We start from the raw sequence: 10,607 nt of genomic DNA, 5'->3' as shown, positions 1-10,607 counted from the left end.
ATATTCTGTAGTCTCAGCCCTTCGTTTGGGTATAAATCTTTACTGGATTGTCTCAGATTTTGTATATAAAAAAAAATCAAATGTAATAAAAAAATGCAGTTTTCTCATAAATTCCATTCATTCCTATGTGGGTCAAAATGACCCGCGAGGGACACGTTTGTTACTTTTTTTTAATTCACCGACATAAACTCTTTGAATCCACTCAATTTGTGTGGGTGTGTGTATTCCCGGTTTAAATGTGACAACAGTAACAAATTCTTGTAGGCTACCATAACGATCAACTGTCACGATGCGGTGGGGATGAAGCACATGGTGCCAGGGTAATCCAGAAGTGAGTCTTTAATTATCAAACCAAGAGTTAAACAGAAGAACATAGGAGTACTACACCACAATGTAACTTCAAAGCAAGACAAAGGAACTGAGGAAAACACAGGGTATATAAACACATGGAACGTGATTAGGCAAAACTGAAACAGGTGGAGAAATCAGTCAAGACAGGTGAACAGAATAAACGATTATTAACTAAATGAGGACAGGAACTGAACCAAATAGGGGCAAACAGGAACTAACACGTGACATCAACACACGATTTTTAAAAATTCTTTAAAAATCACTTACCCGAGGGACGGATGAGGTTTAATTAAATTAAATTGAATGCAATATATAAAATCAGGGCTCGAATTGAGGGGGATGCGGGGGGATCACATCCCCCCTGGTTGAAAAAAAAAAGACAAAAAACATCCCCTTGGTAAAACCACCATCCCCCCTACATCCCCTTTAGATTAATAATGTGTATTATGTAAAACTTATCATGCAAATGAAATGCTAAAATTCTCTACTTAGGCTATGATAATTCACAAACTAAATAGCGACGATTGGCTATTCATAACTCGGTACTGTAACAAACTGCTCACAAGCTGAAGCAAGTTTCCGTCATTTTTCGTGCAAAATGGTTCAAGCGCAACTTTTGAAGTTCTTTAAAAAGAAGACAACAGAAAAGGTATGATTTTTCCTTGATTATAATTTAAAGACATTCCCCGACAATATGTTATTGTGCTGTATGTGTGACGGATTGAGAGACGATAGTAGAGCTGACATTATCAAGTCACCGACTTTGCAAAAAACCCCCAAACAAAAACACGTATTGAGAGTCCAAAAGCATTCACTGCGCGATGAAGCCTGCTAGAATACAGTTAGAATGCCCTTATAATTCAAGCAATGAAAGAAAAAAAATACCCATGCATGACTTTTTACGTTTTTATATTCATTGCACATTAAGCAATGCACTTTCTGAATATCAGCACATGTGCGCGAGAACAAATGTGCTATTAATTTTATACAACAGTGCATAGCAACATGGTGTTTCGTTTCTAATTGAATCAGCCATTTTGAACGAATCGTTTGATTTGAATGATTCAATAAATCATTAATTAAAACATGGACTTGCTGCCACCTACTGGCGGTTTTATTGTCATCATTATTTATCCATGACAGGCCTAAAACAGACAAGGTACCAGCACAAAAACACATTTAGCTAAATATTGACCAAAATCCCTCCATTTCAGGCACCAGAAGGAAAAAAGCTTATAAATAATAGTTCATTTAATAAGGCTAATTTTTTCATTAAATAGTATGAGGAAAGTGAGTCGCTGGCTGAGGAGAGTCAGTGGTCCGCCGCGTGAGGAGAGTTGTGTATACAGATGCACCGCCGGCCTATCAGTGGTAAACTCAGTAGCTACTGGCAATTGTATAGTGAATTCACATGACAAGTCAGTAGCCCTATTTTTGGTCCTTCCGGCTCGCCATACCTGACAAGTTTTCCCAAAACTTTATCCATTAAGGAAAGATAGCAGCCTTGATCTCACGTAGCCTACGTAGTGTACGTCCAAATACTGCGCCAACCAATCCAGATAGCATGTAGTAATCGGCCAGAGCTCGGCCGCCCACCCTCGGCTCAGACTCGGCATCGGCGAGTGTTATCCGGGTCGAGTGTGGCCCGCAGCTCGCTCTCGCGCATGTTTGTCATGCGGCTGTAAAGCACTGGGCCGATTCCTGTTCACCATAACCTGCCCGGATCTGGCTTTAGAGTCCAGGCCACTTCTGGCAATGACTCGGCTCGGTTCAGTCATAGACGGTTACAATAATATAGCAATAATTATCATAAAATTGTTTTAAACTGACTTAATACCCTGACAGTATCTTACATTGTTAACTACATGTTTAATGTTGTGAATTTGTCAAAAACAAAATATCTGCGGTCAAACTTAAATAATAAAACAATGTTAAAAGTGCTTTATAGGACAGAACATTCTCTAATATCCATAACAATAGCAAATCTATTATGCAACGCAGCAGGTCATTCTTTTATACTCTTGTTTGTATGCATTTTAAACGCGCTTCATTGCGCACTAGGTGATTCATTCCAATAGTTAACTCGCGCAGCGTGGGCGGAGTCTCGTACCTGTGCACGTGAGTGCATGTTTGTGCGGTTTGGGTGCAAACAAAACAATGGATTATCATTATTTACCAAGAAATGTGGATGTATGGGGTCATTTCGATAAAGCAATACTGGTAAGCATCGTTGAGCATTTAATTTTGTATTATTTTACTAGCACAGACGCTCATAAGCTCGTAAAGGAACTTGCAAACAGTTAACCTCACGTGCGAGACTGCAGCGAACGCGGCTTTCTTGTTTTGCCCGAAAACGTAAGTTAATAAATAAAAATAGATCTTTTTAATCTTTGATCTAAGTATTGTTATGTGGGTCTAGAGTGTTTACGCTGCAGAAAACTTTGATGAGCAACACTACGATCCCCAAATAAACAGATGAGGAAGAGGAGGATGATGACGCTCCAACGTACAATGAGAAAGGTTTGTTTGAATTGTTAGTTTCCACATTCTTATTTGTATGCAATTGCAATAAGCAAACGTTGTTTTTGTTCCATATTACTTAAATGACGTGAGAGAAGATCGTTGTTTTCAACTAAACACGCTAATAATAATAAGCTAGTTTCAGTGATTTTAAGACGAGAAATGTACTGCAATCATATTAATATGCATCAGTATGCCTGAGATCATCTGCAATAGCTCTATCAAAGCATAGCTCAGTAGCTTAGTACATATAAGATACATAAATGTAGTTTAATTTGTCTGAGTACAAGGTTTTATTTTTTCAATTTTTTCAATTTTGCACCCTGTTTTGTCCCACTTCTCAAGAATGACTGAGTTGCTAAATGCAAGCGGACTGTACGTGTCATGTACAGATGTAACTGACTACAACACAAACACAGCATCACAGTTATCACTTTAGATGCTTCTTCACTCAGCATGTAGCGACGCACATGAATAAATGATTATTTCTCTTAATGTGCCGCAAATTTCTTTTAATATTTCTGTTTTGTAGTAATCAAGAGAAGTGGCATCGCTGAAGAAATGGCAGATGTCCTCAGACACCTGTGAACACTGAGCAGTGCTTGGAGTCCAAGACAGTGGACATCATCTTTATTATACCGGTACTTCTCTGACTGGACTAGCAAGGAGCAGAGCCAATGAGAAAGTTGGTAAGTTCAAGTAAATGTCAGCATGACCATTTCACCATGTTATTTTCTGCAGCAACTGGGGGAAATCCTAACTGAAGGGACCTACTATTCCCAAAACTTTATCCATTAAGCAAAGATAGCAGCCTTGATCTCACGCAGCCTACGTAGTGTATGTCCGAAGTCCTGCGTCAAACAACTGCAATTGAAATGGGAATGTAAACACACAGCTTTCCTCAGGTATTTAATAGGCTATAGTGGTTTGAATTTTTGCTGTCACAGACAGATAGATGATATAGAGTAGATGACAGATAGATAGAAAAACATTACCCCATTGCCCACAAGAGGGAAGTGTTTGCTCATCTTTTAGAGCAATGTGCTAGTAATGAATGAAAACACTATCAAACACTAGCAACACAGTTACACTATACACTAGAAACACAGTAAACTCTCACTCTCAGTGTGACACGTATAGGGCTACAATAGCCTACAAACTGAAATATATTTTGATTCTGACTTTACTGTTTGACAAATAGCTTAATATTTGTGCAATTAGTCCAAATTTAATTAATCTCTGAGTTCCTCACAAACATGAGACTGTCCATAGTCTACATGATGTGTGGGAGAAAGATCTAAGAATAAAAGCTGGCACTAATGATGCCCACTCACGCAGAGAAAAATCAATTAAAATTGAAAACAAAGGCACAATAATCATAATAACTTATCTCCTGCGTCCTGTTTTGCATATTGATATTGTACAGATGACAATAATTCGTTCAGTAATTTCATGGCTCACAGTTTCCCATTTTAATGAAGGCCGAAAAATGATCTCTGGAACCAACAAAACAGCTTCATATAAATACTTCCACTCTGTGTGATCAAACAAAAATATATTGTGTTATATTATTATTAACTCTAATGAATCTTCTCGCTTTACCTTATGTCTTGTAGGGAAATATTACTGTGTGCAGTATCTCTCGAGCCTGTTTACACGGTGGTGTTCAACAGAGCGTTCTCCACACAAACACACCATGATACTGTCAAGTGCTTCCTGTACACTGACACCTCCATGTCCTTGCAAGGCTGAACCATGTTATAATAAGATTCAGGGTTACATGGTGGCACAATGCTGTCAAACCCCTTCCAAATTCCACCTTAAAGACCTCGTGGTGTTCTGCTTTCCTGCAGATATGATCAAACTACAGCTACAAATAGAGAGCCCTACAGCAAAAGTGCACATGCTGTATTGTTCCAGCTATACAGATTGGTGGGGCTTGTTTATCAAAATCAAAGCGAATCAGGAGGAACAGGAGGAAAATAGCCACTCGTGCCTCCTTTTGCTGCTCTTTGGTTTTCTTCATTTGCTTTCATCCATCTTTAAGTCCATGTCATTTACAGCTACTCATTTTAAAGTGTAAATCGACAGAGCCTTGATGATTTGGAGATGCAATTTCAACTGTTCTCTCCTCTCTCCTGCTGTCACCCATGCGTTATTAGATGCTTTTCCCCTTTTGCCTTTCTCACTGTCTATCTCTGACAAATCTCTGTGCATCTGACCAAGAGCTACGGCCTCTGCACCCCAGCCTCTTTGCTTAAGATGTAAACGGTGAAGAGTAAATGGCTTTCACCATTCATTCTTCTAGTTATTCAGGCATATCCAATTCAGAAGTGTGCTTTATAAATAATTCTCTGCTATTGTGGCTTTTTCTCAGGTGACACTTCATGCCTTTACAGTGCATGTATACCACCTCTTTAGATGTATTGTATAGGTTTTGCTGTGTTTGATGTTTGAAGTTTCAAAGCCTTCCTTTTCTTTTTTTTTCCTGAGGTCCTTATCTCAAAGATCCAGCCCCTGCACCTTTGATAGATCTTGTTTGAAAAGCTGCTGCAAAATCTTGTTAGTCCTTGAATGTTCTTGTTAGATTTTTCTCTTTATTGCTTTTTGGCTGATTTTGGATTTTATTTATTTTTTAATTAACATGTATGGTTGATGCTGCATGTTTAATTGCACATGCTCACTTCCCTATTTTTACATTTAGATTTTAAGTGTACTTTTAAGTGAGCGTTAGATGACATCAAATGTAATCTTTAAAAATCTTATTCATTTAATAACACTATTAAATGTAATCACTAGCTAATCTAAAAATAAATAAAAATAAAACTTTTTTTAATGTATTATAATGTTGTGATACCTAAATTTGTTGAAAAATTTAAGGGGGTCTGAATACTTTCCGTACCCACTGTATATATAACCATGAACTTAGGACTGGTGCTTTTTTTTGGTCATTCAGTGTTCCTGTAAAAAAAAATAAAAAAAATAAAACAATAATACTGATAAGATATTATTAGTATTATTATTATACGAATTCTACTAATAAGAACAATATAAAGCGCACCAAGGATTAACGAGCTTCTGGATTCATGAATATTAATCAGGTTGTGTGCGTTCGCTCGAACTGATTTGCTGAAATCTAAACAGGGACGATAATAGGTGAGCACCAGCCAATGAGATTGTCGTTTGCGCATTACCAGAGTGAAGATTTAGTCGCATATGCGAGTGATTTACTCGCAATGTAGAGGGTTGAGTATGTGGAAAATGTGTTTTTTGAACCTTAAACCGCATAAACACATTTCATTACACCAAATACACAATATAATGTTCTTTTTAGCAACCTCATATGACCCCTTTAATACTTTTATTCAGCAAGGACTCATTAAATTGATCAAAGGTGACAGTAAAGACTAAAATAAAAAAATATTAAAAAAAAAGCTGTTTTACTGAACTTTCTATTAAAGAATGTAAACATGTATCATGGTTTCCACAAATAATATTAAGCAACACACCTGTTTGCAACATAGATAATGGGAAATGTTTTTTGACCACCAAATCAGTATATTAAAATGATTTCTGAAGGATTATGTGACACTGAAGTCAGAGTAGCAACGGCTGCTGAAAATTCAGGTTTGCCATCACAGGAATACCTAACATTAAACATGTATTAAAATAGAAAGTGTATTTATTTCAAATGGAAGTAATATTTCAAAATAATATAGTTTTTTTTAATCAAATAATTGCAGCCTTCCAAAAGCATAAAAAAGTTACTAACCCCAAACTTTTTAAAAAAAGTATTGTGTAAGAAAGTCTTAGAGTTTAAGTATAAGAAAGATAAAGAGAAATTTGATTCTCAGTGTGAAAAAAAAATGAAACAAAATAACACAGTAGCACAATGAATCATTAAAGAAGTATTACACTGAATTGTCTTTATCACAAACAGATAAACTGTTTTTAATGTACTAAGTTAAAGTACATGATCTCTACTTTGTGTCCCTCAAGTGAATACTATTCTTTGGCTGTTATTGCATTTTTCCAGTTAGTTGACAAGGGGGGTATAAATAATTCATGTTTCTCTGAGGAGATGAGAGTGTGTTATTGCTTTTTGTCTTGTTTTGTTTTTCAAATCCTCTCACACTACAGATATGTACAGATTGTATATTTGATGTCAGAAAGAAAGCTTATGGTTTTACAGGCTATTTTTGTATGCATTGCTTGTGAATATTGACAGAATCCACAGATCCACAATAAGCTAGATCAGGGGTGGCGAACTCCGGTCCTGGAGAGCCGCAGCCCTGCAGAGTTCAGCTCCAACCCTAATTAAAACTCACCTGCCTGTAACTTCCTAGTAACCCTTCAGACCTTGATTAGCTTGTCCAGGTGTGTTTGATTAGGGTTGAAGCAAAACTCTGCAGGGCTGCGGCTCTCCAGGACCGACGTTCGCCACCCCTGAGCTAGATCAATACTACATGACACTATGTGCTAGTTTGCTGATCATGTGACAGCTTTACATTTGTTCTTTATATAAGCTAATCTAACATCCATTTTATATGCATCTTCCTATATTGTCATGCTAAAATTAACAGCAGTGCAGTGAGAGTTCAGAGCTGACAATAATAGTCACCGTTTCATCCACAGGCATGTTTTTGTTTTTTATATTCTAAATCAAGAAGATGTCACCCATGGGAGGACCAAATATAAGACCAAATATAATCAAATGTGCATATACAGTATGTACGCCCTCTGACGATGATGTAAATAGAATCTGCTCTCGTGTTGTTATGTTACAGAGTCAACAAACACCAGGTGCTTTTGATGGACAGGGGATCCATCAGTGTTTGCCCAGCTTCCAGTGAATATTGGCGAAATTGGATTCGGAGTGACAATTGAAGAGGGAGCTGGGGGCCGGCAGTTGGGTCATTAATGACCTCTCCATAACAGGTGTCTCGCCTATCTGACAGAAAGGAGGAGGAGAAGGTACGGAATGTATTTACAGGTCTGTAGTGGAGAAACCACAGAGCACTTCTCAGGAGATGACACTGTCACTCAGTGTCATCCAAACTCATTTACTGTGTCATTTACTGTTGTCTCCAAGAGAGCCGAGACCGGGCTCCCAGTTGCGGTCAGGCTGGAAGATATCCTCAAACTGATAAGATGTGTCAGGATGATGTTTTATTTTGGGGTTTTAGGCACAGTGTGAAACCATGTCCATGTTGTCAAGGACTGAACTTTCTGGAGTTTGTGAAAAGCACAGCCTGCTTTCTCTTTTAGTTGTCATGTGATGTAGATAGAATTAGCGATGCACAGTGTATTAGTTTCATATTGGTTGTTGTCCAATTTGAATTTGAATTTTTTTTATACTGGATACATTGCCAGTAAGTTTTTTTTTATTTATTTATTTATTTTTATTCAGTAAAGGCATATTAAATTGATCAAAAGTGACAGAAATGTCATTTTTGATATTACAAAAGATTTATTTTTCAAATACTGAAAAAGAAATGTGTCATGGTTTCTACAAAAATATTAAGTATCATAACTGTTTTAATAAGAAATGTTTCTTGAGGACCAAATCAGCATATTGGAAGGGTTTCTGAAGGATCATGTGACACTGAAGACTGGAGTAAAGAAAATTCAACTTTGTCATCGCAGGAATAAATGACGTGTTAAAATATATTCAAATAAAAAAATTGTTATTTTAAATTGAAATAATATTTCACAATATTATTACCTTTGCCATCATCTAAAGCTCATATAAAGTTAATTAACTAAAAAACATAATTTATTAAGACTGTAATATTTAGGAATTCATAAACGGAATGTCCATTTTATATAGAATACATTATGTTCTGGTGCCTAAATGCACTTGTAGTTTGTATTTTAAATTTTTTTAGGCAAAATGGATTTTTAATATCAATTATTAATCAGTTATCTACCATAATATGAAAATAGTTATTAGCTTATTGGTATTGTCCAGAATTTTCGTATTGATGCATCCCTGACAATTTGTGTGCACTGAAAACTTATATTGCACTTGAGTGGAACATTCATTACACAAAATAATACTGAATATCAACCACAAGCCTGAACAAGAATCTACTTTCATATTTTATGTCTAGGGGAGTAGATTTCTTTTCAGAAGATTAATGTCAGTTAATGTAATCAGTCACATGCCCTTGCAAGTACGCTGTGTGCAATTTGTTGTTTTCTAGTGAGCACTAAAGCAATTTCAGCCATGCTGCTTTACTATGCTGCAGTAGTGAGTGTATTATGAGGCAGTGATCAGGAATGAAATGACAGAAATGATACCAGTCTGTTTTTCTGCAACTGCAGCCATTGCTATATAACGTGTAGCAAACAGAGATGGATGCTTTTCAATGGTAATGAAGCTCTGATGCTGGCTGAATTAAAAGCATTTTGAAGCATTTGATAGATGATGAAAGCCCTAGCCTGCAGCACTCGATTTGGATGGCCTCAGTGAATGCTTTTAAAAATGACTCCGGTGGAGAAACCGATCACTTTAGTCCTGCTCATGACAGCAAACACTGTAATTACACAGCACAAATGCACACAACATAATAAGCAGGATTTAAAACCTTTCCCATATGCGCTGCATTACGATAGCATTTAACATGATCTAAGAGTTTTGACTAGAAATAAAAATGCTGGTCCATCCATCCATCCATTGTTCTATCTGTGTATCATTCTATCTATCATTCTGTATCATTCTATTTGTCGTTTTATCCATCCATCCATCGTTCTATCTATGTACCGTTCTAACTGTATCATTCTGTCAAGCATTTTATCCGTCATTTTATCCATCCATCCATCATTCGACGATTCATGTATCGTTCTGTCTGTGTATCATTCTATTTATCATTCTTATCATGATATAGAATGATAAATAGAACAATACACAGATAAAACGATACATGGATCATCAAATGATGGGTGGATTGATGGATGGATAAAATGATGGATAAAACGATAGATAGTTTTATCTAGAATTCCATCCATCCATCCATCCAATTTTGAAAAACTTTCTAGTTATGAATTATTTGATTTTCAATTCATTTGAATTCTACTTCCATACATTTTAATTACAATTCTGTGTCATGCCTACCTCAATTCAAATGCAGGAATTGAACTGGAATTTAAAAGGCATTTTTAATTCTATTCAATATTAATATTAAAAACGCTGTCTCATATCCCAGACAGGGATAAGGAGAGATTTCAGGACTGTTCAGGAAACCTATTTGCAAACATAATTTTCATTTGGTGGCTCAGAAATTACACGCTGCAACTTTAAGTAATAAAGTGCTTTCAAAACTGAAGTATTCACTCAGCCTCTCTCAAGCTGTTGAGTTGTTTATGCATATCATAATGAAGAAGTCCTTCAAAATGTGTCTAAGAATAATGTGCTAGAACTGCCTTTTATCTAGAACACTTGCATTGCAGATTAGCACACACTTGCCTTTTTACTACATTGATTGAGTATTTAAAAAAGCCCTGGATTTGTAAAATAACTGCATCCTTTAGAAGATTAAAGAATGGATTTGCAGGCATCCCTGAAATACTGAGGCAAAAATTTAAGCTAAGCCATTAAAAAGCACCTGTTTGTGAGGAAAAATGAAATGTATATTTGAAAAGCCACTCAGAAATCAGACAGCTGCCCCAGTTTACACAACTTAAAGGGGTCATATGATGCGATTTTCAAGTTTTCCTTTCTCTTTGGAGTGTTA

The 10,607-nt window shown here is 36.4% G+C and overlaps 1 long non-coding RNA gene across 2 annotated transcripts; it reads left to right on the top strand.

The window, feature by feature from the left end:
* Window positions 1-2,342: 2,342 nt before the first annotated feature.
* On the top strand, window positions 2,343-8,171 carry LOC107714159 (uncharacterized). Of its 2 annotated transcripts, XR_001636959.1 has the most exons (4): window positions 2,343-2,571; window positions 2,771-2,871; window positions 3,404-3,560; window positions 7,659-8,171. It is a non-coding gene; the product is annotated as an uncharacterized LOC107714159 (long non-coding RNA). The 2 variants fall into 2 exon arrangements; XR_001636958.1 differs by lacking the exon at window positions 2,343-2,571 and having other exon boundaries at window positions 2,764-2,871.
* The last annotated feature ends 2,436 nt before the right edge of the window (window positions 8,172-10,607 follow it).

Source organism: Sinocyclocheilus rhinocerous, unplaced genomic scaffold (assembly GCF_001515625.1).
Source record: "Sinocyclocheilus rhinocerous isolate Xijiao unplaced genomic scaffold, SAMN03320098_v1.1 scaffold1561, whole genome shotgun sequence".
NCBI classification, from domain to species: Eukaryota; Metazoa; Chordata; class Actinopteri; order Cypriniformes; family Cyprinidae; genus Sinocyclocheilus; species Sinocyclocheilus rhinocerous.
This window is presented reverse-complemented; position numbering and strand designations above follow the sequence as displayed.